This window comes from Pinus tabuliformis, chromosome 8, assembly GCF_031772625.1.
Source record: "Pinus tabuliformis cultivar Carrire ecotype Pingquan chromosome 8, CPIR1, whole genome shotgun sequence".
Taxonomy (NCBI): domain Eukaryota; kingdom Viridiplantae; phylum Streptophyta; class Pinopsida; order Pinales; family Pinaceae; genus Pinus; species Pinus tabuliformis.
In genome coordinates, this window is record NC_142294.1 from 1378454912 (window position 1) to 1378478093 (window position 23182).

Genomic DNA, 23182 nt, shown 5'->3' on the forward strand with positions numbered 1-23182 from the left:
TTGACTCTTTCCCAAACTTATCACCAAGAGCCATCGAGTTCTAAAGCAGCCAAACTAGAACATGAACCACAAAAAATTACAAGGAACCCAACCCCCCGAACAATTTTGAACATTCAAAGTGAACCCTCCGAGGACCAAATCAAAGCCTACAAAGATCTAAGGGAATTATCCATCCAAATTTTTCTACCACAATTTTGAAACCATTCGTCAACAAGTCTACATAGACTAGATAAGAAATATATCCATGACAAAGAGTTAAAACCCAAAAATGAGAGCCACAATATACCCAACATTCAGGCAAAAAAAATTCGATGGCAACCCCAAAGAAAAACTAAATCAAAAGACCACATAGAGCTTAATTGGCATTTGCAATTTCTCTCTGAGAAAGGTGCAGAGAACCGTACAAAGCCTTGCAATAGGACCAAGCTCGATCAACCAAGCAATAGACCAACTAACCCTAGGTTTTGTTTCCTTTGTCTTTCGATTTTACCAAAAAGCATGACTCTCATCCCTGCTTATACGAACGTAGTTATACGTCAATTATCCAAGACTTACTATCGCAATTGCAGACAAGAAATTGAGCTATGAAGCCAAGGCCAAAACTTCGACTCCAATTACCTTGATATATTTTTCACTAAAACTTTAACATATTTTAAATTTAGCACTTGTTATTGGTTTTGCAACATTAATAATTATGTAATGATAATGTGACTTTAATGCATACTAGTTATATCTATTTTAATTTTGAATTTACAAAATGTGGAGAGTGATCAATTTTTTTAAGATGTAAACATGCTTTTTAATGCCAAACTTGTGAAACTATTTGCATTTTTGGAGATTTTATTTGTCTAGGTGCTTCATAGATATAGAACTAAAATAATTTATAATATATATATATATATATATATATATATATATATATATATATATATATATATATATATATATATATATATATATATATATATATATCCACAAAATATTTGGGATCACTTCTTGACAACTCAACCATGCCGACAATGTCTAATTGGATCTGTGACCTCTCAATAGCAAAGGTGCTTTAACTACAAGGACTCTACCAATTAAGCTAACCCTCAGGTCTAGCTACTATTTATATTTTATATATTTCACATTTATTTTAAATTATAATTTTATTAATGAAATTCATGAAGTTATTATATGTTTATTAACTATATGTTTTAAAATATTTTAGTTATAAATGTGAATAATTATTATTAAATTTATTTTAATGTGATATGTATATTATAATTTTTTGGGGAAAATTTGTTTATAATTTTATTAATAAAAAAATTACAATATAATAAATTGAATTGAATAGATTTATTATTTTTATTTTTTATTAATTTTTAAACTAAACTCACATTATGTTTTGCTATTATTTTTTTAGTTAATACTTCATTTTATGGATACTATAACATCTCTCATATTAACTCAACATTTAAATCTTTACACTCATTTATGGACACTAGAACTTTTCCTCGTGTTAAGTTGTAAAGCAACTTTAAACATAATCATTAAAAGTAGATGCAACTAAGTACACTAACATAACTTATAAATAAAAAATGTTCTTATGACATTTAAAAGAAATATATTTAATACATAATAATAAAATTAGGTATTATATTTGACTAAATAAGTACAATTTATTCTATTTGCAAATATAACATAGATATTGTCAAAATGAAAATAAGAAAAATTATCATATTTAAAATTGTTACGATTTTATATCATTATAACAATTTATTAAATTGCAGGTCCATACTCTTTGAAGTAAAATGTTCCACTTCACAGAATGTTCATATATTTTCTATCATTTTAATTTGGTTGACAAATATGGGAGTGTAGGTTTCTTTTAACAAACTAACAACGGAATGAGCACACACATGCACGAATTAAATAAATCAGCTTGTATAAATAAACTACACCACATTTCATAAACCGAAAGAAAACTAATTTAATTTTGAAAATTATAATGTATTTTTCTCATTTATGTTACTTTAAAGGGATCCTACTATCACTAGGCTATCCCATGTTCATGTTCATATCCAATTCTAGCCCAAAAAAAATACACTTGCATCAATATAATTAAAAACAAAATAAATAAATTATTTATCTGAAATATATTTAAAAAATTACAACTATAAATAAAAATAAAAATAAAAAATAATTTATTTAAAATGGTTAATGTCAGTAATTTAGAAAATAGTATGTTTTCAATAATACTCAAATTCAATTTAAGATTTGATTCTAGGCATAGTCCACATTATTATAAATAAAACATTTTTCTAATTTTATTATTCACTCAAATATATAAAAATAAATAATAAATAAAAACATTTTTTTTTATTTTTATTTATTCACTCATAAACATAATTAAGTTTTAGCTATAAATCATAATAATGCACTCACCTCTTCACTATTATTGATTTTCCATTGAATTATACAATTCGTAATATTTAATTAAATTATATATTAGAACTTGATTTTCCATTGAGTTATACAATTTGTAATATTTAAATAAGTTACATATTAAAACTGGAAAAATTGTTTTAATTAAATTAAATTAAATTAAATGCTTTAATAATATTTAATTAAATTATATATTAATAACATAAACTTCAACACCGGAATTTGGTGTTTATTAGAATCTGGATTTATGATACTACTGTAACGAAACGGTAAGACCTTGGTCTAAGTCTTTTCCTTTTTTTACAAAGCACATATTTATATATATCATAAAAGGTATACACTGCAGGAAGAAATAGTGGAGAAACAAAGAACAGGACGTTGTTGACAAATGCAATAATTACTGAAATAGTATCCCTGACAATATAGGGGTTTGTCTCCTTCGATATTTAACAAAAGTTCCGAAAATAATGTCGGACAAATAGCCGTACAAACACTACAATCATACTTAACTAAAAATGGAAACTCTAGTTGCAAACTAGTGGGAATGGAATCCCCTTTTTATATATATATATATATATATATATATATATATATAAAATAAATTATGGCTGCAGCCAGTCATAAAGAAATTCTAGTTGGAAACTAGTAGTGATGGAATCCCATAACACATAAAATATATAAATATATATATAGATACAGATATAAAAAATAAAATTAAATTATAGGTGCAGCAAGTCATAAAGGTATTTTAATTAAGTAGTTATTACAATATCTGATAGATCATGTGATAGGGTAGAATACCCCCTTTACTATATATTGTAACGAAAATCTAAAGAATGAAAACTGCAGGCCGTGGTAATTGGCTACTGAATTGTTCGTGAATTACAGCGGAATAAAACCCTCTGGATAAGGTATTTTATCTGAGTCAACGATATGTACCTCCGGACAAAGGAAAAATAACAAAATAAAGGAATAAAAAGCTTGAAGAAATTTTGCAAGACTGTATGCAAATAATAAAGTAAAGGAATAAAAACCTGGAACAAATTTTGCAAGACTGTATGGAATCAATGCAGAACCGAATAGGAGAAAGATTATCGAAGCACCAAGAAAACAATTGTAGTTATCGTTTCGTAATTGTATATGGGTTATTCCCCAGTACCAAACAGACGTGAAAGCACATCAAAAAATTACTATTGTTATTTAGAAAATATATTTGCATTACATCAAAAAGAAATTATGTGGTTGACGTTTCTTTCTTTTTATGAAAATAAATTTATTTTGTCTTATAAAATAAGTCTTTCATATGGGCAGCCAGGAAAAGGTCCATAATCATATGGTAACAGGAATACAGGAACATGATAACCGATACAACAAAAATCGGAAGCCGGTAAAAATCTCCCCTCCTCCAGAGGCCATTTATCTGGACAACAATTTCTTGACAGATCGAATTTCAAGTTTGCTGGCTCTGGTTGGCAAGTGGCATTTTCCAGAGATGGATGATGCCACTATGCGGAAATGGTTGGAGATACAGTGGAAGCCTCTAATTGGATACATACCTATTATTTCTAATCTCATGAGAGACTGGTATGTTTCCACTTTTTATGCGCCAGTGACCTAGACACAATCCAGAAAAAACAGTGGGTCTATAAAAGGAGTTTCCTCGCTCTTCATAAGTGGTATATATGATACGACTCTTTGAAGAACACTCCCTCAAACAACTTAGTCTGGGCTGAACACTCCCTCAAACAACTTAGTCTGGGCTGGTATGTTTCCACTTTTTATGCGCCAGTGACCTAGACACAATCCAGAAAAAACAGTGGGTCTATAAAAGGAGTTTCCTCGCTCTTCATAAGTGGTATATAGGGTACGACCCTTTGAAGAACACTCCCTCAAACAACTTAATCTGGGTTAAGCTTCCGGGCTTGCCCTTAGAGCTATGGTCTTGACCCAAGATGCCTGGGGGTAAAAGACAAGAGGATTGCATGGGTTCTTATAGAAAAGGCGTTCGGGGGGGGTTCTCGGACCATATAGAAATAGCATGGAGAGACTCTAAAATAATTCAAAGACTGGACTTTTGGGGAGTCCCTTTCAGGTGTGCAGGATGCCACAAGACTGGACATTTGATTAAAAACTGTCCTCGGCATAGGTCGCTTTCAGGAAATTCTCAGATATATTCCAATAGATACAAAATGAATCCCCGGCCTCCTGTAATGGTTAAGTCGTCCTCCTCAAATAGCCTCTCTCCGACAGAACTCGAGGAGATGAAAGATCTGTCTAATTATAGAAAATTTTCCAGCCTTTCTCCTCTGTATTTCTCCCAGGATAATACCATTCCTGAAAGCTCGAGCAGGCTTGCATCCATCCCTGGGAAATTATCCCATGCTTTTCAGTGTTCGCCTCCCCCGGAACCAAAGGATGACAAAGAAGTCCCCCCCACTCCGCAGGGTGCCCAGCCTATCAAAGAATTATCGATGGGGTCCGATACCATTGTTATTTCTTCTCCATCCCCCCCCCGCAACATGGCAGTCGATTCATCTATTAAAGGGAAGGGAGCTATGATATCTGCTACCCCTCTTAACTCTCCCGTCTCATCTCCAATGAACCTTTTTGACAGTGACATTAACTTTCTGCTAAGTAAAAAATCGCTTGATCTGGAACCATTAACCATTCATAAGCCGAGAAACCCATCGCCTCTTTTCATTAGCCCTGACTCTGCCAGAAACATAACGGTGAGGAGAAAAAACAACAGAGGTAGCAGGTATTTTAGGGGTAGATCAGGGGGCGCTGATAAAGAAGTAAGTAACCTGTCTCTTGTTGATATACCTATCATGGATATGACTGAGAATCGGCCTCTTAGAGCAAGGGCGGCTGACAATTCTCCCCAATGACATTCATTCTATCCATGAATATCAGAGGTCTGGGAGCAGACCTCAAATTTTTGGCGCTAAAGAACTTATTCCTTTCGACTCAGCCAAAAATTATATTAATTCAAGAGACTATGCACAGTAATTCTGTTACTATATCCTATTTTAGAAAGATGTTTCCCCTCTGGCACCTGGTTGCCATGGAGGCAAATGGCCTGTCGGGGGGCCTTGCAGTTTTGTGGGATCCGGCCTGGATCAAAGCAAAAGCATATAAATGTTTTGCTGGAATTCTCATATCGGCATCGATTAGAGGTCATGTTTGTCCTATTAACATTCTGAATGTCTATGCCCCCTACAAGAACAGGCTCCCTTTCTGGGAAAGGCTTTTTGCTTCAGAAATGTTTGATATTGAATCCTTAATAATTGCAGGAGATCTCAATATATCTCTATATCCGGAGGAACGATGGGGAAAAATCAGTAAAAGGGATCCGCTGGCAGAACGTATTAAATGTGAGCTGCTCCACAGGAATCTTATAGACATTATACCCTCCAAAATGTTGCCAACATGGGATAACGGAAGGACAGAGGAAGCGTATGTTGCAAAAAGAATTGATCAGTTTCTTGTTCATATCAGCATTATTGACAAAATGGGGATGCCTTTCTCATCCATTGGAAATGTCTTCATTTCCGATCATAGACCAATTTATCTCAGCTGGAGGGAGAAGGGGTTTAGAAAAGGATACTCCTTTAAATTTAACAGATGTTGGTTAGAAGATCCTGATTTTAATAATATTGTTACAGAAACCTGGAAGGACTTATCAGCTAGAGCAAAGATCCCCCCTTTCCTGACCTTCAGAGAAAAGATGTCCACGATGAGAAAAGTGGTAAAAGACTGGCAAATCAAGAAAAGTCTTATGATCAAAAAGGATCTGAGGGAGATCCAGCTGGAATTAGACAGTATCTCTGGGTCCCTCAATGCAAATTCTCTCCCTTTTGTTATCAGGTGCCGCCTCAATGAACTAGAAAGGAAAAAGCAGAAAATTTTAAAACAGGAGGAAGCCTCATGGAGACTAAAGAGCAGGGCGACTTGGCTCAAGGAAGGTGACAAAAACACTAAATTTTTTCATAAGTTTGCAAATTCCAGGCGGGAGAAAAATTCCATATGGAAAATTAGCGATGGTCAGGGGGGCTTTCTTTACTCCCTACAAGACATTCAAAAGGGAGTTGTGAAATACTTTGAAAGTCAATACAAAAGAACGGAAGCCAGTAGATTTCAGGATATTTTATGGGGCATAGACCCTTTCCCCCATATGTTTGATGAGGAAAAAAACGAGGATCTCTTTCGGCCCATTTCTGAGGACGAGCTGCTTGGTATTATGAAGTCCTTTAAAAAGGACAAGTGCCCAGGCCCTGACGGCTGGACTATAGACTTCTTTATCCACTTTTTTGATCTCATCAAACACGACCTTCTAAGGATGGTTGAGGCATCACGAATTTCTGGTAGCATTCATCAGATTATGACCTCAACTCTGATAGCTCTCATCCCTAAGAAACCGGAGGCTGAATCCTTTAAAGACTTTAGGCCGATCTCCCTATGCAATATCACTTTCAAAATCATCACTAAAATCATTGCTGAAAGGATCAAATCTACCTTAGCCTGTTTTTTAACGAAGGACCAGCATGCTTTTTTGAAGGGTAGAAACATATTGGATGTTGTTGCTAATACGCAAGAAAGTTTATTTTCCATGTCTACAAACAAATCTGATGCTGCCATTTTGAAAATTGATCTTCAAAGAGCATATGATTCCTTAGATTGGGGATTTATCAGATGTTTATTGGCCAAGATTGGTCTGAGATCAAACATTATTAAGTGGATCATGGCTTGTGTGGAGGGCATTAGCTATGCTGTTATTATTAATGGGATCCCTTCTCCTTTTTTTCAGGCAGAAAGAGGTCTTCGACAAGGCTATCCCCTATCTCCTTTGTTGTTTATACTGACAATGAACTCTTTAAGCCTTCATATTAACATTGCTGTCAGTGAAAACAGATGCAGACCATTGAAGATTTGCAGGAACAATTTCATTTCGCATAACCTGTTTGTTGATGATGTGCTCATCTTTGCAATGCTGTGCAGAATTACTTGGTCATATCTACATGTCATTTTGAAAAGATTCCAAGATGCTACTGGTCTTCATATAAATAAGTCAAAATCTACTCTGTACCACAATGATGTCAACATGGAAACAGCTGAATGGGTTTCAAGTTTGGTTGGGATAGACATGAAATCCATAAAAAATGGTTTCAAATATTTAGGTTTCCATCTCAAAGCAAAGGGGTACTCAAAAGCAGATTGGCTATGGATAATAGACAGGTACCATAAAAAGATTTCTATGTGGGAATATAGGAGCCTATCACTGGCTGGAAGGATTGTCCTGGTGCAAGTCGTCTTAACTCAACTGGCTGTTTATTGGGCTCATTTGTTCTTTCTCCCTGCGAGTATCATACAGAAATTGAATAAGATTACTGTGAATTTTATATGGGGTGGCAAGTTTGCACAGGGGAAATACCATCTTGTTAAAATGGACAAGATTTCAAAGCCCAAGAGTTCAGGTGGTTGGGGATTGCTGGACTTGAGATCATTTGGGAGGGCGCTTCTATGCAAATCGTTATGGAGGGGGATTTTTGGAGAAGGCCCCTGGTGCAGCATTATAAAAAAGAAATACATGGGCGGTAGAGACATTGCATATTGGTACAGAATTGGGAGGATTGGCTCCAAGTATGGGTCTGCTATCTGGCTCAGCTTCCGAAAGATTGAATTCTACTTTTTGAAGAACCTGATATGGAGCTTTCAATCAAGCAACAGGATTTTCATTGGAACAGACTCTTTTATAAGTGGGCGTGAGAAAATTTCTGTTCCTGTTAATCTGCTCAGTTTTTTCCATTGTAAGGGCTTCTTCACTTGGGATAAACTCATTACAGCCTGGCAGGGTCCAATCCCATTGTGGAGAGAAGCTGACAGCATGGGGATGTGTGATTCTTTAGCTAGTCAATGGAACTTAATCAGAGGTGGTTTGATTAGCAGTGGCATATATCGCTCTCTACCTCACGATGTTTTGGTATGGAAAGTGCCAAATGCAAGGTCCCTGGTGTGCGTGAAAGACATTTATATTAACTTGATTGGGTTAAAACCATCACAGGCCGGCCTTTCCTTTCCTTCCATGTTCTGGAAAGCTGGATGTCCTCACAAATTAATCTTATTTGGGTGGTTGGTGTTTCACAATAAAAATTTGTCCTAGGATAATCTGCGAAAAAGAAACTGGCATGGACCGGGTTTTTGTTGTCTGTGTGAAGCAGCAGAGGAAAGTAACCTCCATATGTTCTTCCAGTGCCAGAAAGCGCGTTTACTGTGGAGTGAACTGGCTGTCAATTTTGGTTTCCCTGTTGTATCTCATGTCTCTGTACAGGATGCTTTCATCTGGTGGAGTGGGAAACGTGAATCTTGGAGACCAATTATCATCATAGTCCTCTGGTTTGTCTGGAAGTGCAGAAACAACATTATCTTTAGAGCCAGAAAAGAGCCCTTTTGGGCTATTTTTCAAAACGTTGTTTCCTATTATGAGGCGCTTCCGGCAAAGAATAGGAAATACAAAGCTGTCAATGGGAACATGCAAGGTGTTGTTTTCTCGAGTGCCCCAAGAGCTTTTTTCGATGGCGCAGCCCTGAATGACTCCTGTGGATGCGGGGTTCACATTATCATGGACGAGGATCTTCATTATCTTATCTCTTGGAATGCTGGAAAGGGAACAAACAGTTTGGCTGAGGCGATTGCCTTGGCGGGTCTTCTGTCTTTTTGCATCTTTTTTTATATTCACTCTGTGTCTATATATGGAGACTCTAAAATTATGGTTGATCATGTTATGGGTAAATGTTGTATCAGCTGCCCTCATCTAACAAGCTGGATGGATAGAATTATGTACCTGTGGGGTAAGTTACAGGGTTGTTCCATTCAACATATCTACAGGTCAAAGAATCAACAAGCTGACTGTTTATCCAAGGAAGGTTTGCTAGCTCCCACAGGTAAATGGTCTATGAAGGTCTTATCTGAGGGGGTTTCATTGCCCATACAGGAGTTCTCCCTCCCTGGCTTCTAACTGCTCTGATTTTTTCCTGGTATGTTTCTGTTTTTTTGTGATCGATGTAAATGATATCCCTGTTATATCTCTAGTACAGGCATGATTCATATGTGGTGACTTCTGTCTTTGTCTACATGCTGCTGTCTTGGAATGTCCTGTTATTTTGTGATACCGCCCTTTGGCATCTCTGAGGCACAGGGTATCCAATATGTTTTCTCAAGCTCACCTTAAAGGTTATGATGTAATATCTACTTTATATTGCCTCAATATAATATATTTTGCTTTTTTGTGCCGAAAAAAAATAAGTCTTTCATGCTTTTATTTTATTTTTCGCTCTTTTAATACATGACAATGCAAATTTCTCACACTTCAAATTTATTAATAGTTTATTATCGAACCCATTCCAGGCCTTCGCGAATGCTAAGTAAACTTTTAATTCGATCATTATCATTATTAGTCCCTGCCTTCCGCTATAGCAGGACTTATATCGATCAATCCGAGGTTTCCAACATTAATTTAGGTTGAATGAACAATGTATTTAATGCTTTAATCAATGTTTTAATAAAAATATCTTATCAAATTATATTTTATCTAAATTTTCTGTTTGGACTTCTTATTGTAGGTAAGAAAGCATGATTTTTACTATTCTTATTAAAACTTAAGATAACCGGCAGGGAATTCAGTTTAAAACATTTATATACATGAATTAATGCTAGCTTTCAAGATAACATTAATTTGAAACATTTAATGTGCCATTTTTTATATACATAAAGTTATGAAAATTAACTTTCAGGCATCCACCTACGCCGCCTATGGCCTCAACACCTTCTCGGTCCCCTACCACCTCAACACTTGCCAGTCCTGCCACCTCAACACCTGTGTTCTTCGCATGTCTTCACTTCATGTGGTAGCTTTACTCTACAGCTAAAACACCTAAACTAGGAGACCTGCTGGTAAACGAGACAGACAAGCACAGGATCTCGCTCATGAACATCATAACCATTCTACTACAATGTAGATGCCCATACTAGGAGAGCTACTGGTAAATGAGACAAATGCCCATACTAGTAATTCAACAATACCAACTACAAAGAGAACCTGCACAATTGTTAATCTTCAACAATACCAGCTGCAGAGAGAACCTGCACAATTGTTAAGTATCTTGTCCACAATTTGTTTATGTTCAATAGTACTAGTTGTAGAGACAACCTGCATAATTGTGAAATATTTAATTTTTTTCACATTTTCAATTACCACCTTTATGTAAATCTGAATTTCTGAATTTCTAGAAATATGAAACGTTGTGAAAATGTTTGGACCACATTCCTAGCTTTACTAGAGCTGCCATGGTTTAGGACTTTCTTGTGTGACAACAAATAAATTATTATCCTCCCATATTTAAACCACGTTGCCTTCACGTTATGAAAACAATTATAAATTCCCAATTGCTTTGTTTCTAGGATAAACATATTCAAAGTTATGCATTACTACAATGTCTGGTATTGGTTCAGATTTCATGTTAAAATTCAGTATGACTCATCTGTCTTAAACTATGTACCTCATGCAATCCCACTCTTAATGGAATCTAACAATCTAGCGCAATAAAGTTCTCAATCTAGTGCAATAGATTTCTCTCACTTGTTGTCTTCCACCAACAACTTTCATATGCTTGACTATTCTTTCTTTCTAATCTACATCAATAAATTGGAATTGTAGTCGATTTGATTATGGCTTAATCATAGAATGCTTTACTATAAAACTGATATAATTTAATACCAATTCATATCATTGTTATCATTTATTATGAGTACACATATACATCATAGCATTTATCAGAGATTATTCATCAAATGTGCATATTGCATATAAAATATCCCTGGTGTTGTATAAATATGCTTGCAAGAGGTTGTGAAGAACATCAATTGTATCATATATATTCATTATCCTGGATTTTAATGCACATGTTGTTAGTGATATCATACTTGACTACAATGCATATTTTATAAATTTAGCATAGAAAATTATTTTTGGTATCCATGTCAAATGGCATTAAACCTAAAAAAGGTCTTTGTTCAATGATGATAGAGATACACTGATCTCTCCATTAATTTGATAGATAAAAACCTGCAGGACTAATTTGATTCACATATGCTATTCTAGGTATCTAAGTGTGTTTTTTCAGGTGTCCGTGTAGCAGGTATATTGAAATTTAACTATATTTGGATAAAATACGAGAGTAGAACGCTGGTCATTAAGAATCTTGTTTTGAAATTCAACAATATGCAAAATTTTCCCCTTTCTTCTGTTTATGCCAACAATAATCAATAAGCTATTTGCGTTCACTGGTTTTGTTCAATTGCAATTAATTGGTTGTGAAATAAGAATAAGGAGGACCTTACCTTTCACCCACCCCACGCTCTGGAACAGAAAACCATGATTTAGCAAAGGATTTATAGGCTTTGTTTTGTGTATTGGGAAATATCACTCTTTAATTTTTTATTTTTTCCCCTTCCTGCATTCTGGCTTCATATTCTCTTCTCCTCTGCTCTTGTAGCACTGTCGCTTCTAGTCACAAGACATTCATGCAAGGTGTATTGTAGCGTTTCCAGCCAGATGTGGTCTTCTTACAAGATGTAAAATTAGTGGGCTAGTAACCCCAAGTTAATTCTCCATGGCTAAACAACACTCGGAAATTTCTAGAATTTGACATGCATGCCATGCTTATCGCATTATGGACAAGTGGGCAATATGTGGGCGCACATATTTAGCTATCAAAAGCTGGTTGTTATTCATATTTAGTTAAATAAATTAACATATAATATAATAATTATACTAGGCTTTTGAAAATTTCCTACATATAGTACAAGTGGTTGTCGAGATGTTATAATATAATAATTGATTAATTACTTTATATACTAGGCCTTTGAAAATTTCCTGCATATAGTACAAGTGGTTGTCCAGAAATTATGGTTTGAAAAAATCATTTTTTTTAATATGTGTAACGCCTCTATTCTTATCATGATGCGACTAAATTGTTGCCCTATTTCTTGATCCAGCTTCAGAGGTGGATTCACACATTTCAGTATTTGAATGACAAATGTCAAGTTTTTAATTCTTACAGCAGTTTACTCAGCTCATGGATACAACAATTCTCATGTCTCTGCTGTAGCCAACAACAAAAGCTTTTTATCTCTCTGATAAAATAATACTCTTACTAATTTTTCAGTCCTTGTTGGGAATCAGAATATGCAATTTAACATAAAAATATCAAAACCAACTATTTCATTTTAATTATAAAATTTAATTTTTAATTATATTTTGCATTACAACAATAACAAAATAAAATTAAAATGAAATTCAATCTTGAATATGCAACCAAAAGCAATTGGCCGAAAGGTAAAATGACAAACAATACCGAAGTCATTTATATTTCTTAAAAAGTATTTTCAGTGGCTCAGTTATGTAGCAGAAATAATTGAATAACAGCTTGAAAATAAGCTGAACAAAAATAATACTAAATTGATCTTTTCACATCTCAGCAGAGTCCAAACTGTTCTAAAGCTTTCCCAATTAGACATGATTTTTTCAGGAGTGGTTGAATCCCTTCTCAGCAGGGACTTTCGCCACTGCTATGGAACTTGTTTATAAAGGACAATATGTTATCTCCACAGTTATTGATTCTTTCAAATTAAAAATATGTAGATTATTATTTTTTGGTGTAATCTTGGTCATTTTATTATTGAAGAAAAGAATTACAAACCAATGTAGTCGTAATCATTGAGAAGTTTAAGATTGTTAGGGTATTAATGAAGTTTAAGATTGTTAAAGTATTAATGCAGGAAAACCCTCTTCCCATGATGAGGTTAGTTTGTAACAAAAGTTCACAGTCGATAGATTTAGGTGAACAACAAATTACACTTGGTGAAATTTACTATTGAATCTCTCACTGAGTTTGTGTATATATAATCATATGTTGAATGTAATTTGCCAGCTCACTTTGTGAGTCTTCAAGTTCTAACATGATATCGGAGCTCACGTGAGCAATGAGAAGAGGTTTAGTAGTGTCTGAGGCCAGATTTGAGTTGGACGAGCATTGTGTATCTGGAGCAGCTCCTGTGGTGGAGAGTGCGGTCCTGGAGAGCGTACTTCCAAAGGCATACTAGTGTTGAAACGTTGAGCTTGTATGTTGCGAGCGTGTGGTGCATATCATAGAAAGCATGTGTGTTTACTACGTCGTGAAGCTAGTTGTTAGAGTCAGCCCTTGTGACCCATCTCAGTGTGTTCAATGTGTGGCATATGAGTGCTACTAGAGTCAACAATTAGTTGTAGATGCCCTGATTCCATATCATTGCGCTGTTAAGTTGTGTGGGCTATTGGAGAATTGTGTGAAGCCCAAATGGACCTGGGCATACCACCATGCTGCTTGTGAATTTGATTGTGCATTTAATCATTGCTCTGAGAGCACTACTACTATTTGATCATACTGGTGTGGTTGTTGGGATATAAGAATATCGCAAAGCATCCTTGGTGACAAGTGTGGAAAGAAGCCTCATGTTAAGTTTGTGATGAAGGCTAAGGTGAGCGTGGAGGCGTCGAAATATATTGTATGAGTGTTGATATTTATGGAGCCATCAAAGAATGTTGAGCTAAAGGTGAGGCCACTTAAGACCATCGTCATTTGGAGGAGACTGTATTGTTGATTGGAGAATCACATTTTACTAGTGCGTGAGGTATTGCATTTTCTCCATAATTGGCTTGCAACCATATTTTGTGAAGTCACTTTGTCTACTGCCTTTTCAGAAGATACCTGGGTTGTGATATGTGAAGTAGTGTTAAAGTGTTGGTGTGTTGAACTCAATATGGTGTAAAATTACTTCAGTGAGTCGTGATTTAAATGCGTTATGGAGCTGGTGTGAGTGAGCCATGATTTGAATGGTTTGTGGTTGCAATGAGAAGCAGTGGCCAAAAAGAGGAGCATTGGAGTTGTGCAGTGATTCTCATGACCAGAGATCAGGGTGATGTCTTGCGAGTGTCACTATGAGTGGCATGAAGCTTGAAACGATGTTTGCAATGAGAAGGACACTGACGAGCAGTAGGCCAAGGATGAGGAATAAGGTTGCAACTTTCATTGTAGCCGTGGACCCATATGCATACGTCTAAGAAGTAGAGTTTCCAGTGGAGTGTTAGTAGATAGGAGTGTCTGCAACAAAGTGTTCGCTGAAGAGGGTTGTAAAAAGAATTTTTTGGTATTAATCACATCAAGAAATATTTTCCGATGAGTTTCGAACCAACCAGTGTTTTTCATTATCAAGGCAAGATGAAGAATCAGATCATGGCAGTGGGTTGTGCCGACTGTGACGCCTGTGTGGAATAGACCATAGAGAGTTTTTAGTGGAGTGTTGGCAGATAGGAGTGTATTAAAGTGAGTTCTTGCTAAAGAGGGTTGTGTCGACCATGACGTTGATGTGGTGTAGATCGCAGAGAATTTACAGTGGAGTGTTGGCAGATAGGAATATCTCCAACCGAGTGTCCATTGAAGAGGGTTGTGCCGACTATGATGCCTGTGTGGCATAGATTGCAGAGAGTTTCCAGTGGAGTGGTTGTAGATATCAGTATCCGCAACCAAGTGTCTGCTGAAAAGCTGAGTGTTGATATCTGTTGTTGAGGAGCAGCTTGAGGGGGACTTCTGTGAGGCGGTAACAATGACGACCCACCCTAGTTTCCAGGGAGTTCCTTGCAAGGGACACAAGGACACTATCTGGGTCCTCAAGTCCTGTAAAGTGGATCGGGACAATTTAAATCTTACCAAGGTTAGTCAATATGTTTTCTTCCGACGTTAGCTAGTGGATTTGTAGCATTGTATGATGGGCATGGAGATTGACACGACTGTTGCCTGTAGCAGTGTGGAGGAGTGATGAGGAACATGCTGAGTTTCCAACCCATTTGATCCATGCATGAGTAGGAGGCTCAAAATATTTGGAGGTTTCGTTATTTTGTGGAGTCAATCTGTTAAAGGGTAGAGGTATCAGCTGAGATTGTGTGATCCGAGTTGACTCAACTCCCGGATTTAACCAAGATCTTTTGCTTTTGTGATGCAATTAAAATAGCATAATTGAACATATCTGTATGTTGTAAAGAAGAAGGAACATGACAATCAGAAGCAACATAAAATAACAATACGTTGATAACGGAGTTCGTCTAGGAGGGACTACATCTCCGGGCCCCGGTGTCAAGATGGTTTAGGCCACTACATTAAGTGTTTTTAATAGTGATGGTGTACATAAGAGGTGACGTCGCTACCATACAAGGAAAATTCCCTCACACAAGAGTGGCTCCAAGGGATGTTCCACTGTAAGAACTCTCATTCAAAGAGGGCTCCTATCAGTATGACCTAAACTAATGCATGATGATAATTAGAATCCCGCCAACATGGCATAAAAGGGATCTCAATGCAAACATACATGGTGACACATGAGTATCCCATCAACATAATGACAAAGGGATCTCAAATAAAACTTGAAGAATCATGACAACACATACATCTTACAAACGATTCTGCATCACATCCAGTAGGAATCATGAGACAATTAAGAAACAAGATCCCACATCAAACATCAAACAGGGATCTATGCAGCACAATGCATCTTAGAGCAAAAAGAAGTACATGAACACACTTCATATACCTCACATCCTAAGGCCATCTAAAGAAGAGGATGTCGAACTATTGAAGTTGGTCGTACCATCAATCTCGCGGCATCGGATCTCAATGAATGACTGCTCGCACATTGAATGCTAACACCCTACATTCCACTTTGAAAAGTTTCCAAAAATGAAATGAGCAAATTGGAAATCTGAATGCACCATCAGATTTGTGGCATTGAATAGTGCAAAATCGACTGTCAAATTTCTGAATTCTGAGAAAGTGGAATTCTGGGGCTTAAGCAATCTTTTACATTCCCCCTAGATTCCTCAAAGATTCCCTCCTCTAGTTCCTCTGCAAATCTGTTGCTCATATCAAAATTTTGACTATGCCATCAAGTTCGTGTCACTAAGAAGTGTAGGATCAACATAAAATTTGTCCAATTTGGACACTTCAAAAATTTAACCCTCCTGAGAATTTTGCCCAATCATGGTTCCAGTTGCCTCTTCTTAAGGCTCATGGTCTGACCTGTAAATAAATTAATTAAAAATTTATGTCTCAATTTCCGTGCATGCTCCTGGCTCCTCCATCCTTCAGTGCACTGACGAAATGAGGGTTTATATCATTTTTTGGGCGAATTGTTCAATAAAGCCCACTAACCCATTTGTAAATGAAGGCAATTAGTTATGGGTAGGTCGGGGGATCAAATCCCACCTCCCCAAAAATCCATGTAAAAGTTTTATTTCACTGCATTTGTATTAAAAAAAAAAAAAAAATTTTTTTGGGGGGGGGGGGGGGGGGGCGGTGGGGCGCGTTATTGGAACGATTGTTGTATTAATGTTTGGGTCGTTGCATGTTAAGTGGGATAGTTGGGCCACTTATGGAGTGGGCTAGCCACGTGGCCAGTCGGGTTTGATTCTCGTCGACCCAAAGTTTTTATGGCATATGTTTGTTGAGGTGTGCGCTGGGTCCACCGGAGGTGGCCCGCCCACCCCAATGTAATATGGTATATACGTGTGCGGTGGACCGGGATTTCGGCGTGGTCATGGCTACCGACCCATATTAAAATTTTAATCTTGCTTATGCGGTGCAGAGGTTGAGGAAGGACCGGTGGGGGTCATGACCCATTGGCCCATAAAAAGTTGATTTGTGTAAATATAGTTTGGGGTGGCAGGGGTGGTGGCCCACTACCTCATTTATATTTTTGTTTTTTTATTAAAATAGGGCATTTTTTAATTTTATCTAATATAAGGGTTATTAGACAATTTAAAGAGGCAACAATTTCGCCCGCTATTGGGAGCTAGGTTTCATGCCCTAGGGTTAGTCAAATTGTAGGACACCTAAACCTGGCCCACAGTCCAACTTTGACCAAAATGTTGACTGGCTCATTCTCCCTCATATGAGCTCGGATTGACAAACCATTTTCACCGTTGTGATGACGATGACGAGATCTATGCTTTGAACCTAGTTCAAAATCATTCTGATCACTTTGATATTCGTGCTTTCATAAGCCCTCTTTGTCATATGTGTGTCCCTGGAGCCACCTGGATCAATCCTCCCCACTGAGGAGCTTTTGGTCCTCCAAAAGCATGAAAAATAATTTGAAACTTCTATTTACCTTGTCTATATCACAAGCGTCCTGAAAGGTCTCACTTCCATCTCCTTCACCTTTGTTCTTCAGAGCCTTAAGCGATGAACCGACACCTGCAACCTATAGTACATTGTTTTTTCAAATTACATGCTTGACCTTCATGACCAACTAATGACCCAAGCATCCCATACTTTCCACGATTTTATAACACATACTCAGTGGTCAAGTTTACATCAACATGGAAACAATATTCTAGCTACAAAAACAAGGCTAACATATCATTGTTTTTTCACAAGTGATTGAAAAGACATCATTGCTTTTACATTTTAAAATGGAACATTTTTTTTACAAAAGCACGACCATGACAAGATAACATATCTAGAAACCATATTTCACTTATCGCTATGAATGGGTCATCCACGTGTGGTGGTTTTGCTTGTCGAACAATTGTTTCACCTGATTCATGCACCGACACTTCATCTTTAAGGCGTTGTTCTAGATGGAGCCTCCAAGATGTAACTCTTTGATGGCCACTTCTGTTGCAATGAATGCAATACATCTTCTTCCTCTAGATTTTCTTAACATGCTTCTTTACCTGCTGTTGAGAGGGTCATTCATGCCTCTTGCTTTTGTGTACTGCCATTCTTTTCCAACACTTAGAAAATGTATGGTTATCTAATCCACAAAAGGTACATGTTTTTTGATGCCATGTTTTTTGATCATCATTAAAAAACATGATTATAATCGAAATGAACATTTGAATACAGAAAGTGGTTATACCTTTCCTTGCTATCTCTGGTGTAAGTATGGTGATGAGAGCTTGCCTCAGCTCTCTCCCTGCAATGGGCACTACCATGGGTTGATGGGGATGTGTTCCCATCATTCTCTTTCCTCGATGATTTCGATGATGTCTCGGAAGCATCTGACACATTTGATCATTCTCCTTTAGTGTATCACAAGCCTACAAATTGAGGTATCTGCTCAACTTCCAATGGTTGAGTTATGCCTTGGTTATTAACACCAAGTTATTTTTCCTCGTCGTACCTCATCCTGGTAAGGAGCCTCATGTTTTTCCCTGTAATTAAGATCTCCACATCTCCAACATAAATCATAATATTTGAAGACGAAACTGAAAGGAAATCAACATCTTTTACCTCCTCTGTCGATTTTGAAAGAACTATTGAGGGCTTGCCATCATCTCTTTTTGGTGGTTCGCTAGTTCTCTCGGGGCATTTCCCAACTTCCTTTCTAACATACCCAAGTCCTGGCTGATGGGATAACTTTTCTAGTTTGATGGGGTTAACAATGCCTTGGCCATTAACACCCAAGCCTTTTCCTTCATACCCCATTTTCTTCAACATTTTGGAGCCAATTCATGTGGTATCATTTTCAAAAATAGCAAAATCATCATCATGACACATACATGAATTGAGAGAATTACTTTTCACCTCACATGGGTCACGTTGCAGATTTTCCAAGGCTTCGTCCTTTTCTTGCAGTTGTCATAGGAAACTATGTTTATCCTATTTTTCTTCTTGTAGACACATCTTCAATTCAACGTTCGCTTTTTGAAGGTTTTGGTTGTTGTGCTTCAGTTCTTCCAGGGCCTCTTCCGTGGCTTGCAACTGAAGCTGCAATCTCTCCTTTTCCTCTGTCTCTTTTTGTAGAGCTTCATACATTATTTCCACCCTTTTGGAAATTTTGAGCATGGTTTCATACATTTCTTTTTCATCCTCTATCGCTGCACGTTCCATAGTTCATGCTTGCAATTCACATCCATGTAAAGACTGCTCTGATACCGAACTTGATCTGAGTTGACTCAACTCCCATATTTAACCAAGAACTTTTTCTTTCATGATGATTAGAATTTCAATTAACATAGCATAATTGAACATATCTGTATGCTATAAAGAAGGAGGAACATGACAATCATCAACAATGTAAAATAACAAGAAGTTGATAATGGAGTTCGTCTAGGAGGGACTACGTCTCCGAGTCCCGGTGTCAAGATGGTTTAGGCCGGTGCATTAAGTGTTGTCAATAGTGATGATGTACATAAGAGGTGATGTCACTATCATACAAGGAAAATGCCCTCATGCAGGAGTGGCTCCAAGAGATATCGGTATGACCTAAACTCATGCATGATGATAATGAGCATCCCGCCAACATGGCAGAAAAGGGATCTCAATGAAAACATACATGGCAACACATGAGTATCCCATCAACATAACGACAAAGGGATCTTAAACAAAAGATGACGAATCATGACAAAAATTACATCCCACAAATGATTCTGCATCATATCCAATAGGAAGCATGAGACAAGAAACAAGATCCCACATTAAACATCAAACAGGGATCTCTGCAACACAATGTGTCTCATAGCAAATACATGAACACACTGCATATACCTCACATCCTAAGGCCATCTGAAGAAGAGGACGTTGAACTGCTGAAGTTGGTCGTACCATCAATTTCGTGGCATCAGATCTCATGGAATGACTTCTTGCATGTTGAATGTTGATACCCTGTATTCCACTTTGAAAAGTGGCCAAAAAATGAAATGAGCAAATGGGAAATCTGAATGCACCATCAGATTTGTGGCATCGAATATTACAAAATCGATTATCAAATTCTTGAATTCTAAGAAAGTGGAAATCTAGGGCTTAAGGAATATTTAGATTCCCTTAGATTCTTCAAAGATTCCCTCATCTAGTTCCTTCGCAAATATGTTTCACAGATCAAAATTTTGACTGCGCCATCAGGTTCGTGTCGCTAAGAGGTGTAGGATCGACAAAAAAATTGTCTAATTTGGACACACAAAAATTTCACCCTCCTGAGAATTTCACCCAAGCATGGTTATGCCTGCCTCTTCTTAAGGCTCATGGTTCCACCTACAAATAAGTTAATTAAAAATTTTCCTCAATTTCCGTGCACGCTCCTAGCTCATCCATCCTTGGGTGCACTAATGAAATGAGGGTTTATATAAATTTTTGGGCAGATTGTTCAATAAAGCCCCACTAACCCGTTGGTAAAAGAAGGCAATTAGTTATTGGGATGTCAGGGGATCAAATCCCACCTCCCCAAAATTCCATGTAAAAGTTTTATTTGGGTTCATTTGTATTAAATTGGGGGCATGCTATTGGAACAGTTGGAGTATTAATGTTTGGGCCATTGTGTGTTAAGTGGGATAGTTGGGCCACCAGTGGAGTGGGTCGGGTGGGTTTGATTCCCTCCAGCCCAAAGTTTTTATGGCATATGTTTGTTGGCATGTGGGTCGGGTCCACCGGAGTTGGCCTGCCCATCCCCGTGTAATCTAGTATATAGATGTGTGGTGGACCAAGGATTCAGAGGGGTCTTGGCCGCCAACCCATATTAAAATTTTAATTTTGTTTATGCGGTGCAAAGGTTGAGGGAGGGCCGGCGGGGGTTATTGCCCATCAGCCCATAAAAATTTGATTTTGTGTAATATAGTTTGGGGTGGCAAGGGTGGTGGCTCGCCACCTCATTTATATTTTAATTTTTTTATATTAGAATAGGGCATTTTTTTAAATTTTATCGAACATAAGGGTTATTAGACAAATTAAAGAAGCAACAATTTCGCCCACTCTCGAGAGCTAGGTTTCATGCCCCGACGTCTATCAAATTGTAGCACACTTAAACTTGGCCCACAATCCAACTTTGACGAAAACTTTGACTGACTCATTCTCCCTCATACGAGCTCGAATTGATGAAGCATTTGCACCATTGCGATCAAGACGACTAGATATATGCTCTTGTCCTAGTGCAAAAGAATCATGATCAGTTTGATTTTCCAGCTTTCATAAGCCCTCTTTGTCCTGTGTCTGTCCCTGGAGCCACCTGGAACATTGTGAGACTAAGTCACGAATCTGGTTGTGTTAAGAGCATGTTAAAATTGATAATTTTATGAACTCAATGTGAAATATGTGGTGGAACTTGAGCTGTGCGTTAGAAAAGAGAAACCTGCTATTGGAGCATTATCTGGCATAATTGCATCCAATAAGGCTACCAATGTAAGTGTGGAAATTGATTGCTTTGGGGAGTTGTAAATGAAGTTGTGTGAAACCACCAACAAAAATGAAAACCCTATTATCAAGTTTTGTATATGTACTGTTGTAAGCCCTATCTGAGACTGAGACCAAAAAGCACATTAAAGTTCAGGTCATCATGATTAAGGGGAGGCATTAAAGTATTAATCACAACACTGGAAAACCCTATTCCCATGATGACTAGTCTGTGACAAAAGTCAATAGTCAGTATATTTAAGTGAACAATAAATTACAGTCAATGAAATCCACTATTGAATCTCCAGCTTATTTTATGTATAAATAACCATATGTTGAATGTATTCTACAAGATCACTTTGTGAGTCTTCAAGTTCTAACAAATATTATATATGTCTTTCTTAATAAGTTCAGCAGATAAAAATAAAAAATTGTTTGAGCTCATGTGGAACTCCAAGAGTTTACAAGCACAAAAGCTTTGTTGTAGAAACAATCAGCTATGACATGAAGTAAGATTGTTGTGGAACCTAGAAGTTGCACACATAAGGCAATTGAGGATTAACCACACCAAGGAGCCGCACTAGCGGATCACAACTGACCATAACCCATGACACACGAACCAAAATTTCCCTCCACCCAAAGAGCATAAGCCCATGACACCCCACCATGACCCCCCACTAGAGCCCTTGACCACCACCTGGAGCCGGTAGTAACTATAATTTCCATAGTCATCAGGGAGCAGACAAGGGTACATTGAAAAGGTAGTAGCAACATCGTCAATGAGCCTTGTGCATTAACTACACATGAGCCTTGAGCATTAACTACCCATCAGCCTTCGATCCCTATGATGATCACAATGATTGAGATGCAATTGTGATCTGAATTATCAGGATGAAGCCACTGAAGACTAACAAGAGATTTAAAGTGAACCCCAAACTTGATTAAAACAATTGGTGGACCATGAGGAAACAAAGGACCCAAAATTCACTATGCAAACACATGAGGCTGAACATTACCATTCGATATGTGAATTGTTATGTTGACCCTCCACCGTTGAGAAAACTAGAACAAACCAAGATATGTGGCAGCCAAATAATGAGTATAGATTATTAGAATTTCAGGCATGGTGTCCATGTGTAGACAGTATGGAAGCATAAGGCATTGAAGACACTGACAAGTGTTTTGAAGGATTGCTTTACAAGAGCGGAGACGAACCTGAAGAAGGACTCTAGTGATCCATGTTTCCATGTCTAGCCATGGTCGAGGTAAGCTTCTCCATGCAATGATGAAGTGAAATGATGAACTAGCAAGCCAAGAAAGGGATGACATGCGACAACCAAGGCCATGTTAATGCAACCATCACATGGGAATTAAACAAAGTGTGTCTGTTCATAGAGGAGTATAAATGATGGGCCGGGTGGCCTTTTATTCCATGTGGTCTCATCATGGTGGTAACAGGCATCGGGCTCAAGCGCCTGCCATGGGGGAATTTTATATTA